This window comes from Lithobates pipiens, unplaced genomic scaffold (assembly GCF_037356315.1).
Source record: "Lithobates pipiens isolate NorthernLeopardFrog02 unplaced genomic scaffold, aLitPip1_a1.2 Scaffold_25, whole genome shotgun sequence".
In the NCBI taxonomy this organism is placed as follows: domain Eukaryota; kingdom Metazoa; phylum Chordata; class Amphibia; order Anura; family Ranidae; genus Lithobates; species Lithobates pipiens.
Window position 1 is genome coordinate 166,258,756 of NW_027507787.1, and position 16,105 is coordinate 166,274,860.

The 16,105-nt window shown below is 42.3% G+C and overlaps 1 long non-coding RNA gene across 1 annotated transcript; it reads right to left on the reverse strand.

Annotated features, from left to right (window-relative positions):
• Positions 1 to 9,916: 9,916 nt before the first annotated feature.
• Positions 9,917 to 14,992, reverse strand: LOC143929950 (uncharacterized). The gene is made up of 2 exons (XR_013262666.1): positions 14,906 to 14,992; positions 9,917 to 10,627 (listed from the first exon to the last, which is right to left on the reverse strand). It is a non-coding gene; the product is annotated as an uncharacterized LOC143929950 (long non-coding RNA).
• Positions 14,993 to 16,105: the final 1,113 nt, after the last annotated feature.

Below are 16,105 nucleotides of genomic sequence, written 5' to 3' on the forward strand. Positions count from 1 at the left end.
TTTTTTGGAAAGAAACTGTTTCATTCATAAAAAAAAAACACTAAAGTTAGCACAATTTTTTACAGGTTACATGTTTAGAGTTATAGAGGAGGTCTAGTGCTAGAATTATTGCTCTCGTTCTAATGATAGTGGCGTATGTAACCTGTGTGTATCTGGCTCTGATACTAACCAGTGCCTACCCAGGGACTGACTAGTATCTCTCCCCAGCCTTTCCCTACACACCCTCTCACCTGCTGACCTGTGAATCACTCCCGCAGTGTTATTGTGTTCTGCCAGTGAATACAATGATTAGTGTTGCTAACTATAGCTGACAGGCTGGTTGTACTCAAGTCAATTAATAGGTTGACTTGTGTAAAACCAGCTAGCCCATACATAGATCGACTGGTCTCTGCTTAATTGGTGTAATTTCAATCCATGTCTGGCCCACTTAACCACTACGCAGTCCCTAAACATCCTTCCACAAACCTTTACATTTTTCCTTCCCAGATTACTTCATCCTCCTCTCCTATAAATAGTGCTCACTGTCATACTCTCCACACTTCTCTCCTATAAATAGTGCTCACTGTCATACTCTCCACACTTGTCTCCTATACATAACGCCCACTGTCATATCCTACACACTCCTCTCCTGTACATACTACTCACTGTCATACCCTCCACACTTCTCTCCTATACATAACGCTCACTGTCATATCCTACACACTCCTCTCCTGTACATGGTGCCCGCTGTCATACACTTCTCTCCTGTACACAGTACCCACTGTCGTACCCTCTACACTCCTCTCCTATACGTACTGCCCACCGTCATACCCTCCACACTCCTCTCCTGTACATACTGCTCACTGTCATACCCTCCACACTCCTCTCCTATACATAGTGCCCACTGTCATACCTCCAAAACTTCTCTCCTATACATAGTGCCCACTGTCATACCCTCCACACTCCTCTCCTGTACATACTACTCACTGTCATACCCTCCATACTCCTCTCCTATACATAGTGCCCACCGTCATACCCTCCCTGCACACTCCTTTCCTGTAATTACTGCTTACTGTCCTACTCTCCACACTTCTCTCCTGTACATATTGCTCACTGTCATACCCTCCACACTCTTCTCTTATACATAGTGCCCACTGTCATACCCTTCACACTCCTCTCCTGTACATAGTGCCTTCTGCCATACCCTCTGCACTCCTCTCCTGTACATAGTGCCCACTGTTAGACCCTCCACATTCCTCTCCCTCGCCTGCACATACTTCCCACTTTTATACCATCCATACTCCTCTCCTATGCCTCTTACCCACAAAAACTGTTCTTTAAAATTATACTGAATATCCTCAATGTTACCAGCTCTAGAATGGGCACTTTTGTCAGTTCAACTAAAGGGAATCTCACAGTCCTCATATTTGTTCTGCCCCATTATTAGTACTTATTTAATTTTGTAATTACTATTGTGATGTATAGAGGAACACAGGGGATGTCAGCTACTCTAAATATAGCACTTGTAAAAAAAGCGTCCCTGAAATTATTTTTGAAATGTTGACAACTATGTACTTAGGCACTGCCCAAGGGCCACAGGGTCAGTAGGGGGCCCCATGAGAGGCTCCTGTGATATTAAAGCGGTAGTAAACTTTTCTAACATTACTACTTTTTAGAGGCCCTGAGGTAGGTTATGCCATAATGTACAAGTATGCCCAGCATATTAGCACATTAGGGTACACTTAAATTGTCAGACTGAGCCCTCCAGTGCTGTGCTGTGATCAATCCGGCAGGGCCCGGGCACTTCCATCTTCACCCGGTCTTCCTTCAGGGTTCTGTGCCTTCAGTCACTTGCCTTGGCCAGGCTGCGTTGATGTCATTCCCACACATGCTCATGTGCATCCTCTCTCTCTCACCCCCCCCCCCCCCTTTCTCTGTCATCCTCCCTCCCTTACCCCTCACACCTCTTTCATCCCCTTTCTCTCTTTCTCTCTCTATCTCTCATCCTCCCCCTCTCTCTTTAATTGAATTTGTTATAACAATAAATAGTTTGCATTTTTATTTATTTATTGTTTATAAAAAGCCCCACCAAAATCCTCAGCACCAGGCCCATGATGTTCTTAATCTGGCCCTGGAGGAGTGGGTGTTTCTAGGCTGTATTTTCAGACTGCCCTAGATAACACTCCATGAATAAAATAACTGTTATCCAATGAATAAAAGGTGGGGGCAGAAAAAGTAAGTATTGGGGAAGGGCTGGATGATGCTGGATGTCCTCAAGCCAGAAAGTTAGGCGAACTCTACCTGACTTTATGTACAGATTGATTGTGCTAATACAAATTAAATATAGTTGTTACTACAGTTCCCCTCTGCTTTCCTCCTCTCATTTTCCCATTCTCTATACTTTTCTCCTCTTCCTCTCCTTTCCTCTACACTGCTTTTATTTTCCTCTCCTGCGCTCTCCACTGTTCTTCCCCTTTTGCTGTTTTTTCACCTCTTCTCTTCCTCTCCTCTCTACCCTTCTCTTCATTTGTGCTTACATCTCCTTTAAATCTCCTCATAGTCCATCCCCTTTCCTCTCTTGCATTCTCTTGTTCTCCTTTAATTTTCTCTCCGCTTCTCTCTTTCCTTTCCTCTTTTCTTCTCCCCCCTTCACTCCTCTCCTCGCCTTTCATCTCCTCTCCACTTTCCCTCCTCCCTTCTGCTGTCCTTTTCTCTTAGGCCCCTTTCACATGGGACGGATCCATAATGATCCGCCCCGTGATGATCCGCTTGCTCAGCGGGGATCGCTCCGTTGATCCCCGCAGAGCTGGCGGATGACAGGGCGGTCGCCTCACACTGTGCAGGGACCGCCCTGTCAGATCTCCGCTCTCCTCTACGGGGGATCGGATGAACGCGGACTGTCTGTCCATGTTCATCCAATCCACTCTGTAGATGGATAGAAAAATAGGATTTTCCTCCGTCTGCAGAATCGGACCATTGCGGAGATGGACGATAGCGGGTGTCTGTGGATTTTCATCTGCTGACACCCGCTATACCATAGGGATGCATGTATGTCCGTATTTCATCCGCAAATGGATGGATGAAACACGAACATACGGTGCGCATGTGTGAAAGGGGCCTTACTCTCCACATCTCCCATCCCCGTTTTCTCTCCTCTCCCTCTTCCTCTAGTCCTTACTCCTCTCCTCTTTTTCTCCTCTCCCTTCATCCTGTCTCCTCACATTTCATCTCCTGTCCTCTTTCTCTGCTCTCTACTGCTCTCTTTTCCTCTTACTCTCATCATCTTCCATCCCATTCTCTCTCCTCCTCCCCTCTTCTCTTCTCTCTACCCCCTTTTCTTTCTCTCCTCCCCATCCATATCCTCTCCTTTTCCTCTCCTCATCTCCCATTTTCCCCCTCTCACTAATCTCCTTTTCCTTTCCTCCCTTCTGCTCTTCTCTCCTCTTCTTCACTACTCTTCTCCTTTCAGTCCTCCTCTCCTCTTTCCCTTCTTTGAACACCTCTTCTCCCCTTTGATCTCCTCTCCTCTCCTCCTCTTCTCTACTCGCCTCCTCCCTTCTAAACTGCTCTCCTCTTCCCTTCCTTTGTACTCCTCTTGCCCCTTCTGCTCTCCTCTTCCCCTTCTCTGTGCTCCTCTCCTTCCTTCTGCTATCCTCTCCTCCCTTCTGCCCTACTTTCCTCTTCCCCTCCTCTGTACTCCTCTCCTCTTTTGTGCCCTCCTCTCCTCTTCCCCTCCTGTGTACTCTTCACCTTTTTACTCTCCTTAGCTAATCATTTCCTGCTTCTCTCCTCTTCACTAATCTCTTTTTCCTCTCCCCCTTTCTGCCCTCCTCTCCTCTTCTCTTCTGCCCTCCTCTCTACTTCCCCTCCACTGTACTCCTCTCCTCCCCTCTTCCTCTCTTCTCTACTCCTCTACCCCTTCTGCCCTCCTATACTTTGTACACATCTTCTCCTTCTGCTCTCCCCACCTCTTCCCCTCCTTTGTACTCCTCTCCTCCCTTCTGCCCTCCTCTTCCTCTCCTCTGTACTCTCTCCTCCCTTCTGCCCTCCCCTCCTGCTCTCCTGTCCTCTTCCGCTCCTCCTGAACTCCTCTCCTTGTATCTGCTCTCCTCTTCTATACTCCTCTCCTCCCTTCTGCCCTCCTCTCCACTTCCCCTCCACTGTACTCCTTTTCTCCCCTTTTCATCTCTTCTGTACTCTCCCCCTTCTGCCATCCTCTACTCTGTACACATCTCCTCCTTCTGCTCTCCCCTCCTCTTCCCCCTCCTTTGTACTCCTCTCCTCCCTTCTGCCCTCCTCTCCTCTGTACTCTCTCATCCCTTCTGCCCTCCTCTCCTCTTTACACCTCTCCTCCTGTGCTCCTCTCGTTGCATCTGCTCTCTTGTTCTCTACTTCTCTCCTCTTATCCTCCCCTCTACTCCTCTCCTCACTTCTGCTCTCTTCTCCTCTTCCCTTCTTCCCCTCTTCCCTACTCCTCTCCTCCCTTCTTCCCTCCTCTTCCCCTCCTATGTACTCCTCTTCTCCCTTCTGCTCTCCTCCTCTCTCCCCCTCATCTGTACACCTCTCCTTCTCCTCTCCTCTGTGCTTTTCTCCTCCCTTCTGCTCTCCTCTTCTCTATTCCTCTCCTCCATTCTGTCCTCCTCTCCTTTTCCCTTACTCTGTACTCCTCTGCTCTCTTCTCCTCTCCTCTTACTCTCATCATCTCCATCCCCTCTTCTCTCCTCCCCCTTCCCGTTCCTCTCCTATCCTCATATATTTGTCAGGAAAGAATCTGTTTGGTGACATCATGTGTAATATAAATAGTATGTGTTGTATTATAAATCCGGTGACCTGGAATTTCCATAGATGAATGAAGAAATCCGGAAGTTAATAAACAACTGTAACTTTTTTGCAATGAGATTGGCGGCTGGTACACCGCCAATCAGATAATCATTAGGAAAACTTGTGCTGAGCTAGCTTGGCCAAAAATTTAACCACTTAAGATCAGCCCTATAGCAATTGTACTGATATGGGGCAGCATTTCTGCGCCGGATCACATATACAGTATCTCACAAAAGTGAGTACACCCCTCACAATTTTGTATATTTTTTAGTATTATACCTTTTTTTGTGACAACACTAAAGAAATGACACTTTGCTACAATGTAAAGTAGTGAGTGTACAGCTTGTATAACAGTGTAAATTTGGTGTCCCCTCAAAATAACTCAACACACAGCTATTAATGTCTAAACCGCTGGCAACAAAAGTGAGTACAACCCTAAGTGAAAATGTCCAAAATGGGCTCAATTAGCCATTTTCCCTCCCCGGTGTCATGTGACACAGGAGTTACAAGGTCCCAGGAGTGAATGGGGAGCAGGTATATTAAATTTGGCTTTATCGCTCTCACTTTCTCTCTCATACTGGTCACTGGAAGTTTAAGATGACACCTCATGGCAAAGAACTCTCTGAGAACAACAATGATCCACCTCCGTACCTTTCATCATAGACCTTGATGACTCCTCTCTAAATGTAGCATTTATGGTTCTGGCCAAAAAGCTCAATTTTGGTCACTCCAAATGGCTTCCTGCCAGGTGGTTTGAGGCTTGTCTCTGTGCTGTTTGGCGTATTGTACACGGGATACTTTGTAGCATTTGTGTAGTAATGGCTTTCTTCTGGCGACTAGACCATGCAGCCCATCTTTCTTCAAGTGCCTCCTTATTGTACATCTTGAAACAGCCACACCACATTTTCAGAGAATCCTGTATTTCACCTGAAGTTATTTGTGGGTTTTTCTTTGCATCCTGAACAATTTTCCTGGCAGTTGTGGCTGAAATTTTAGTTGATCTACATGACTGTGGTTTGGTTTCAACAGAACCCCTCATGTTCCACTTCTTGATTAGAGTTTGAACACTGCTGATTGGCATTCTCAATTCCTTGGATATCTTTTTCTATCCCTTTCCTGTTTTATACAGTTCAACTACCTTTTTCCTATAGATCCTTTGACAATCCTTTTGCTTTCCCCATGACTCAGAATCCAGAAACGTCAGTGCAGCACTGGATGAAACATGCAAGGGTCTGTCAGGAGTCCAGAAACTCATTGACCTTTTATACACACACACTAATTACAAGCAAATAGATCACAGGTGAGGATGGTTACCTTTAATAGCCATTCAAACCTCTTTGTATCAACTTGCGTGCATGTTATCAGGCCAAAATCCCCAGGGTATGTAAACTTTTGATCAGGGTCATTTAGGTAGTTCCTGTTGCCATTATGATTTTCAAAAGAGCAAACACAGTAGATTGATAATAAATGGCTTCAGCCAAACACTAACCATGAGTGACAGAAATGTTTTTATGTTATCATTCATATTCTCTGAAAAATGGCCAAGAACTTCTATTCTGCCAGGGTATGTAAACTTATATGCACAACTGTATATAATAAATAATCCTAGTGGACCTTGTGCCGCAGTACCGCACATTTTTTAACCGTAGCTCCAAGTGAATAATTAGGACTGGACATCCTTTCCTTTTGTTCATTTAATCCCCTCTTTGTAAATTAAAATCCAAGTTTACCTGGTGTTTATATTCTTTGCAGGCATGCATCAGCTCCTGAAAAAGTGGCTTTGTACCACAAAACGCATCAACACTGTAGGATTCAACCATGCTCTTTCTATACATCATTATTGCATGCATACCATATTTTTTTTTTTCTGTTATTTCATCAGTTTTCTCCAATAGAGTTTGTTTTATATATTTTACATCCGGTTACAGGAATGGGCTGCTATACCATTTTTATGTGTGTGTGTATATGCATGTTTAATGCTATATGGCCTTTTTATGACAATAAATATGTTTATATAATACTGAGCTGTCTGTCAATTTCCTCCTTTAAAGTCCCAAAACCCTTTCTTTTAAATTACTTGATATAGGGATGGAGGCACATGTCAAAATGTGCTTCATTTAAAGTCCCACTAAACCACTCCCCTTTACCCCCTTATAAAGGTAAAGATCTGTGTTCCTGCTTAGAAGGAACACAGGATCAGTGCATTCCCCTCTCACAGAACGGTGGTCTGCCTTGTTTACAACACCACTGTTCTGCCTTTTTCCTGAATGATCCATGGGTCCCAGCGGACATTGCCTCTGCCAGAGCCACCTATTGGCTCCCTCTGTGTCCAATAACAGCAGGAGTGGGTCACCAGCAGTGTGCGCACGCACCCCAGAATTGTCAAATCATGTACTAGGTATGTGATCTGGCACAGAGCGACCACCCTGCCACGGGTATATATGCTTGGGGAGGTCGCTAAGTAGGGTTGCCACCTTTTCTTCAAGCCAAACCCCAACACTTTAGCAGCCAAGTAGAATAGTTATGCGGTGTGCATATCGTGCCACAGTGAACAGTGGGTATAGCCAAATTGCTCTTGATGACATCATTGCCCTCAATGATACCAAACCTGCCCCCAGACAGCCGCCCACAGCTCCCAAGTGGCAACTGATTTGTATATGACTGTCTTTGTTACTTGGGGAGCCACAGCCCGGTCTAAATTAATGTGTCTGGGTTTCAGTCTGCCTAAAACCCGGACACATGATTCAAAACCCGCGCTGTCCAAGTGGCAACCCTATTGCAAAGCGGTTACAATTTTTATTTGCTGTGCGCTGCTAAAGTGTTCGCGTTTGGCTTGAAGAAAAGGTAGCAAAGCTGTATGCACCACAAGCAAAAATCTATTGGGACAACAAAGTGTCGGATCTCTGTTTGTAGTTGTTATGAAAGCTTTTCATGGGAGAGAACATTCTACAAATCTGCAAATGTTACAATGTTTGTAATGCGAAAAATGTCCACTTCTACGTGCCATTCATCATGATGACACCTAGGTGATTACTTCTAGGTTTTGTCTGCTCTTTCTCATTATTTAGATTTCATTGTTACTTTTCTGGTTTTTCTGGAACACAATTAGAAGGAAACATCCAATGTATGGAGAAATGGAAAATAGGGGCCGATAAAGCTACACCGTTCTTTGTTTTGTTTCAAAGATTTATGTATTCTAAACAGTATTGTTCTATGTGAAAATAGACATTGTTTATTTTTTTATGCTCCTGAGAAGAAAAAAAAAATATTATTGTATTATTATATTATAAATAAATAATGACTTTATGTATCAAACATAAATAAATACTTACAAAACAAAATAAAAAAATCAGGGGTATATTTTTTGCAGCATAACTCAGAAGCAATGATGTGCATTTCTATTATTCTATTATGGAATATTGGACCAAAATAATATGTTTTTTGAACTTTAGTTGTATATTTTTATTCCGTTATAATTTATTCCATTAGCGCACCACTCCAGTGTGAAAGCCCTCAGACTTTCACACTGGAGTGACAGGAGGGGTGATTTACATTTTGCAGGATTTTTTTTTAGCGCTATAGCTCCTACAAAGCGCCTTAGTGTGAAAGTAGCCTTAAGATGGAACGTTGTGATTCTTGCATTGCTCCAGTCATATTTTTTGCTTTTTTTTAAGAGTCTGGAGGAGAGGAGAGGAGAAGCGAGAGAGTCTGGAGGAGAGGAGAAGAGGGGAGAGTAAGTAAGGAGGAAGGGAAATGAGAGGAAAAGAGGGTAGAAGAGGGGAGAGGAGAAAGGGGTAAAGAAGAGAAGAGAGATAAGGGAGGGTAAGTAAGGAGGAAGGGAAACTAGAGGAAAGGATGGTAGATGAGGGTAGAGGAGAAAAGGGTAAAGAAAAAGGAGAGGAGAGGAAGGGAGAGAAGGGAAGGGAAAGGGAAAAGAGGGGGAGAGGAGGGATAAGGAAGGGTAGGTAAGGAGAAAGATAGTTCTATACTGGTAAAAATCAATTCTGTTTGAAAAGCCAGACAAGTATAAGAAGGAAGAGGAGAAAGGGAGAGAAAGGAATGGCAAGGGAAAAAAGGGTAGAGGAAATGAGGTGAGTGGAGAGGAGAAAGAAGGAGAGGAGAGATAGTGGAGGGTAAGAAAAGAGGAAGGGACTTTTCTACTGGTAAAAATCCATCTGTTTGAAATGCCAGACAAGTATAAAAGGAGGGTGGGAGGATTGAGAGTAGGGAAATTGAGGAAGGAAGGGTGGAAGGATAGAAAGAGGAGGATCCTTTTTCTGTTGAAAATAGCAAAAGGAGAGGAGAGAAGAGGAGAGAGAGAGATAAGGGAGGGTAAGTAAGGAGGAAGGGAAAGGAGAGGAAAAGAGGGTACATGAGAGGAGAGGTGGGAAGAGGAGACAGGGGTAAAGGAGAGAAGGATAGATGAGAGGAAGGGAGATAAAAGGAAGGAAGAGAAGGGGAGGGAAAGGGAAGGGAGGGTAGAGGAGATGAGGGGAATGGAGAGGAGAGGGGAAAGGAGGGAAGGAAAGAGTTATTTCCCAATCCATTCTGGAAAGATGGTGTTACTGAAATAAATTAAAAAGAAACATTTAACACATTTACTTCTCTTCCTTGCAATGCTGGAAGTGGAAGTTGCATCCCAGGGCCGATACCTTGCAACATTTTGTATCTCTGTCCTCTCTCTCTGCTATATATACTTAAAGCTTACACAGAGCAAAATAATCACAGTTGCATCATTGGAGCTATGGATTGTTCCTGGTGCAGCGGTGACAATTCATGGGGATGTGACAACACACAGCTGCAATTTTATTTGTTTCACATGTTTGTCATCAGTGGAATTTTTTTTCCTAAGCAAGCGGGAACTAAAGACAAATATGTAAAAACTTGTTTTTTTCTTTTCAGTTCAGCTAGTATATGTGTGTGTAATATATACACACACACATATATATATATATATATATATATATATATATATATATATATATATATATATATATACACACACACACACACACACACACACACACACACACACACACACACACACACACACATATATACACACACACACATATACACACACACACATATTATCTCACAAAAGTGAGTACACCCCTTACACTTTTGTAAGTATTTTATTATATCTTTTCATGTGACAACACTGAAGAAATTATACTTTGCCACAATGTATAGTAGTGAGTGTACAGCTTGTATAACAGTGTAGATTTGCTGTCCCCTCAAAATAACTCAACACAGCCATTAATGTCTAAACCGCAGGCAACAAAAGTGAGTACACTCCTAAGTGAAAATGTCCAAATTGGGCCCAATTAGCCATTTTCCATCCCCGGTGTCATGTGACTCATTAGTGTTACAAGGTCTAAGGTGTGAATGGGGAGCAGGTGTGTTAAATTTGGTGTTATCGCTCTCACGCTCTCATCCTGGTCATTGGAAGTTCAACATGGCATCTCATGACAAAGAACTCTCAGGGGATCTGAAAAAAAGAATTGTTGCTCTACATAAAGATGGCCTAGGCTATAAGAAGATTGCCAAGACCCTGAAACTGAGCTGCAACACGGTGGCCAAGACCATACAGTGGTTTAACAGGATAGGTTCCACTCAGAACAGGCATCGTCATGATCGACCAAAGAAGTTGAGTGCACATGCTCAGTGTTATATCCAGAGAATGTCTTTGGGAAATAGACACATTTTCTTTTCCACAGCAGCATACCCTAGGATAACAGCTTGGGATTGATGTAGACGACAGGGTACTCACTGCCGTTGGTTCTCACTTGTCCTAATACTGCTCCCAACCCGATGGTAGAGGCATCTGTATAGACACAAAAAAGGTTTGGGTTAGGAGCAGCCAAGACTGGGGAAGAAATAAAAAGCATTTTCAGCAGGTCATGTCTGCAATTATCTCGGTGATCACCTCTTGGGGAAGAGTGGTGCTATAGAGCGGCAGATGCCACTAGATCTCATGCTGGACCTCTGACATCCAAAACCCTTCATAGCTGGCTCACTGACTCAGTCGTTGGCCTGGTTACAATCCAATAAACTCGTCAATTAGGGAGCCTTTGACTTGTTGCTGGCGCCCTGTCCCCTTGATTCCAGCAGATCGTTGAGTGTGCTTTGCTTAAGGCTGGAGTAGTGAAGCTCCATCTGATGAGGTCCCAATGGTGGTTTGGATGTTCCAGGCACAAGGAAGCATCCCACCGCTGCTACCAAATGTGATGGACTCTGGACACCCTGACTGGATATCTCCACCAAAAAGTTGCTTCCCATGCTCTGGAACACTAGGCAAGTGACTATAGCTGTGGCTACCCCAAATAATTAGACATCACCAGGTTTTGGAGTAAACAAGAACTGCTATATTAGAGAAACACACTGAATTTATACAGAAAACCTTCAGACAAGAGCTGCCCACATTATCTCAGACAATGCCCACCTCAGACAGTAGAGCTAATTACATTATCTCAGATAATGTCCACCTCAGATAGTAGAGCTAATCACAATATCACAGACCCAGTGAAGCATGATGGAGTGTCCAACATAAAAGTCAACCAGCTCCTTCTGGATAAGTTTAAAACACAGTAAAACACAGAGTTTTCCTGAAGCCCCAGGTCCAAGACAGCTGGGATGCCCAGTGTCATTGGTTGCTAGGACGCAGGAGACTGGGTCACACAGTGTCATTCGTTGCTAGTAGACATGTGCAGTTTGTTTTGTTCTGAATCAAAATTCAGACACATTTTTTGATACTTTAGAACTCGGATGTATCCAAATTTCCGAATTACAATAGTAACACACTTAAATCCGAAATAACAAAACAAAAATCGTGGACAAAATTTGGATAGTTTTTTAACCCCCCTGGCGGTATTCCAGAGTCTGGCTCGGGGTGGAGATTTTATACCAAAAGAGGTAACCCCGAGCCAGACTCGGGACCACATCGCTGAATGCAGGGAGACTTTACTTACCTTCTCCCCTGGATCCAGCGATGTCCCCCCGCAGTGCGAGCGAGCCGTGCTCTGCTCGATCCATCACAGAGCCGATCTCTGTTCCCTGCGAGCGTTGCCACGCACGGGGATGGAGAACGGCTTCAAATTCAAAAAGTGAAACACACAGTATACATACAGTATAATGTAATGTGGTCTGCCCAGTGTCCTGCATGCAGTTTTATATTATAAAAACGGTTCTTTATGCCTGGAAACTGGAGATTGTCCATAGCAACCAAAACTGTCCCTTTACATCAAAAATGGTTTTAGACCAGCTAGAAAACAGCAATAATAAATTAGAATCACTTGCAGAATTGAGGGATAGTGATTTGTGGGGAGATCCATCATCAAATACTGAAAAGTAATGACAGTGACAATTCTGCAACTGAGCAAATTTGTGTTTTTGATTTGATTACATTATTGAATACATTTTATTATTATTATATTATTATTTGGTATAATTATTTATAGTTATTTATTATATTATAATTTATGATTTCATTTTTCAAACTTTATCATACCCGGGATGTCTGCTAGACTCTGTTTTGGACAAATTTAAGTGAGTTATTCCTAAGAATTACATTACTACAATATAAAACGCCAAATTTCCATGCAAAATAATGGTACCGCTTTCAGCACCTAAAATCTGAAATAATCATACCGCCACGGAGGTTAATTGAATTTGAATAGTTTTCAAATCTAATTTAAATTTCAGAAGATAATAAAATAGAATAGAAAATAAAGGAATAGAATATAAAAGAATTGAATAGAAAAAAATAGAATATAATAGATCTAGCACTAACCCCCGAAGGAGCGGCTGAATTTTCCTTGGCTTACCGATTACCTCCAACAGCTCGTACTCATTGTCCTTGTCTAGGGGTTCCCAGGGTTGATAACCCAGTAACTGTACAGACCGACACTTGAATTCCTTGTAATTTTTATGTTGCATAAAGCAGTTGAACAAACTCAGTCTCTAAGTTGGGAATAGAGGGTATCAGGGTAGAGTTTAGCTCAGGTGCTTGGTACTGCTGACTTCAATAAAAGTCTTTCTCTCTGTACACAATCCAGGGAATAGCCACTCGCAACTGAAGTCTTTAACTGTTGGATAAATCCTTAAGTTTGGGTTTTGCAGCCAACAGGTAATTCTAGCTTTTCAAAGTCTCTCACACAGACTTGGTTGGAAAACTTACTTATAACTGTAAGGATAGAAGTAGGAACTTTTCTTACTGTACCAGAATCTTTCAGCCGGTCTGGCGATACTGTAAGAATTGTGGATTCAGACAATGTCCATGGCAGCTCAGCTTCCAGGCTCTTACCAAGCAGCCAGCCTTTTGCGTGGCTCTCTTACTAAAGAGCCCTTCCCTGGTTGCATGTAGAGTTGCTGGGCCTCTCCAAACCCGAGATGGCATTGGAACACTTTAGAATCCTCCCTCCAGTTACTGCGCCTCAAACTAGCCAGTTCTGAGGCTCAGAAATGGATGGATCTGCACCCCAGGTCATGAGGGCCCCTGGGGGCTGGTCAGGAGAACCAGGACCACGGAGTCAGCAACAACTTCTGGACCGGAACCCAGAACCACATGACTTCGGCACCTTAAGTACCATCTCCCGGATTACGCAGTGAGACAAACGCACCCACTGATTGGCTCCGAGATGAAGATTGGTACCCAATGCTTCCAACCAGACTGCGTTCTAAAGCCTCCCACAGGTGTACAACCCCATCTATGACGAGGTAGAACCTCTATACAGCCCAGCCAAACTGATACCAAAGTACAATTTAGCACAATTAACCCCAAAACTTACTATAGTTTTGAGTAAAAACTAAATTTAAATACATAGCACATACTCGTTAGGAGTACCAGCGCTACACAGACTAAAATAAAACAGAATACAAAATTAAAAAATGAATGAATGGAAAAAAATGGAATAGAAAATAAAGGGATAGGATAAAAAACAAAGCAATCGAATAGAAAATAAAAGAATAGAAAAGAATAGAGTAAAACAGAACTAAATAGAATAGAAAATAAAAGAACAAATTAAAATAGAAAAAAAAAGGAATATAATTAAAATAGAATAAATAGAATAGAATAAAATAGAAAGAATAAAACCATCTTCTGAAATTGAAATTTCAAATAGAACAAATTTGAATTCAAATAGAAAAAATATAGAATAGAATAGAAAAGAATATAGTAGAATTTAAAAAAAACAATAGAATAGAATAAAATAGAAAGAATATAACCTTTTTCAGAAATTTGAGTTTTGAATAGAATAAATTTGAATAGCATAGAAACAAATAGATTAGATTAGAATAGATTAGAATAGAAAGGAATAGAATAGTAAAAATGATAGAATAGAATAGACTATAACCATCTTCCAGAATTCAAATTTCAAATAGAATAAATTTGAGTAGAATTGAAAATGAATCAGTAGAAAAGAATAGAATAAAACAATAGAATACAAAGAATATAATCATCTTTCGAAATTCAAATTTCAAATAGAATAAATTTGATTTGTAATAAAATTCAAATTGATTGTAAATTTTCCGAATGCGGTTGAATTGGATTTGATAAAATGAAATAAATTCCGAAAATTAATTAAATGAATTAAACGGATTTAACTAAACATATTTATGTAAATAACGAATATAAACAAAACAGAATTTTTTCGGACTGCACATGTCTATTTGCTAGAACGCAGGGGGTGAGTCACACAGTATCATTGGTTGTTGGTGTGTGCAGTACTGACTTACTGAAAAATGAAATCAGGCTTGCAGTGAGAATGTCTGCTTTTCCAGCTGATGGATAGGAGGTGGAGGTGCTCAGCTCATATCTTAGTATCATTAGTGTAATTGTGTGCACTTTAGGCCAAAAATCTGGCATCTGGCATAAAGTAGCAATTTTAGTATAGGCTTTACAGAATTGTCAGCTTTGAGGGGTGCTTCCACCTCCCCTTCTCAGTGCAGCCATATAGAACAGTTGAGGTAGGAGGGTCACAAAGGTATATTAATACACAAATATGTTGGCAGGTCACATGATGTGTGTTTAGCTGTATATCTACCTACTAGCAGTAGTCCTTTAATTGGCAGTTATCTGGTTTTACATGACATGAAATCTACTTACTTGTTAGTCAAGCATTAGAATTGATCTGCTCCAGATATGACAATTCACAGGTAGTAAGGGTGGATGATTGTGAAAGAGATCAGTGTGCCTGGACTTTGCTTCATACCGCAAACACAGCATAATAATGGGGTCATTTCCCTTTTCTCAAACAGAGAACCGTCTGATGCATTGTTTCCACTGAGACACGGTATTATGATCATTCAGGAATGGATCCATAACATGGCCAAAATTTTACTTTTTTCTAAGGCCATAGACACACTGCCTTTTGAGGGTCCTAGAATATTGATACACCGGCCCATGGGGGCCCAGAAAAATAACACACTGACCATTGACCCTAGAGTTAATATATTTCATCTATGAAAATTACATTTACACAGTGAACATGTTCTCCTTCAGTAAAGCAACCACAATGAACCTTGGGGGGGGGGGGGGGTTTCAAGAACAATGACATACTGACAACTGGGGTCCCAAAATAATGACACACTCACACTTGAGGTCCAAGAACAATGGCACACTGACCCTTGTAAGTAAGGTAACTATTGCACATTGACCCTTGGGGTCCCAGAAAAATGATTGGTTGAACTTGACCTGTGTTTTTTTTTTTAAACCTAATTATGTGACTGTGTAACGACACACTCACACTTGGAACCCCCAGAACTATGGAACATTGACCTTTTGGGGTCTCAGAATAATGACATACTGACCCAAGGGGAGACCCAGAACAATGGGATGGTCCCAAGACAATGACAAACTGATCATTGGGGGTCAAGAACAATGACATACTGACCCATGAGTCCAAGAACAATAACATACTGACTCTTAGGGGTCCCAGGACAATGACATACTGACTCTTAGGGGTCCCAGGACAATGACATACTGACTCTTAGGGGTCCCAGGACAATGGCACACTGACACTTGAAAGTACCAGAACAATGGAAAACTGATCCTTGGGGGTCCCAGAACAATGACACACTGGCCATGAGTCTCAGAGTAATGACACACTTAACCTTGGGAGTTCCAAAACAATTACAAAATGACCCTTGGGGTCCCAGGACAATGACATACTGACTCTTAGGAGTCCCAGGACAATGGCACACTGACACTTGAAAGTACCAGAACAATGGAAAACTGATCCTTGGGGGTCCCAGAACAATGACACACTGGCCATGAGTCTCAGAGCAATGACACACTTAACCTTGG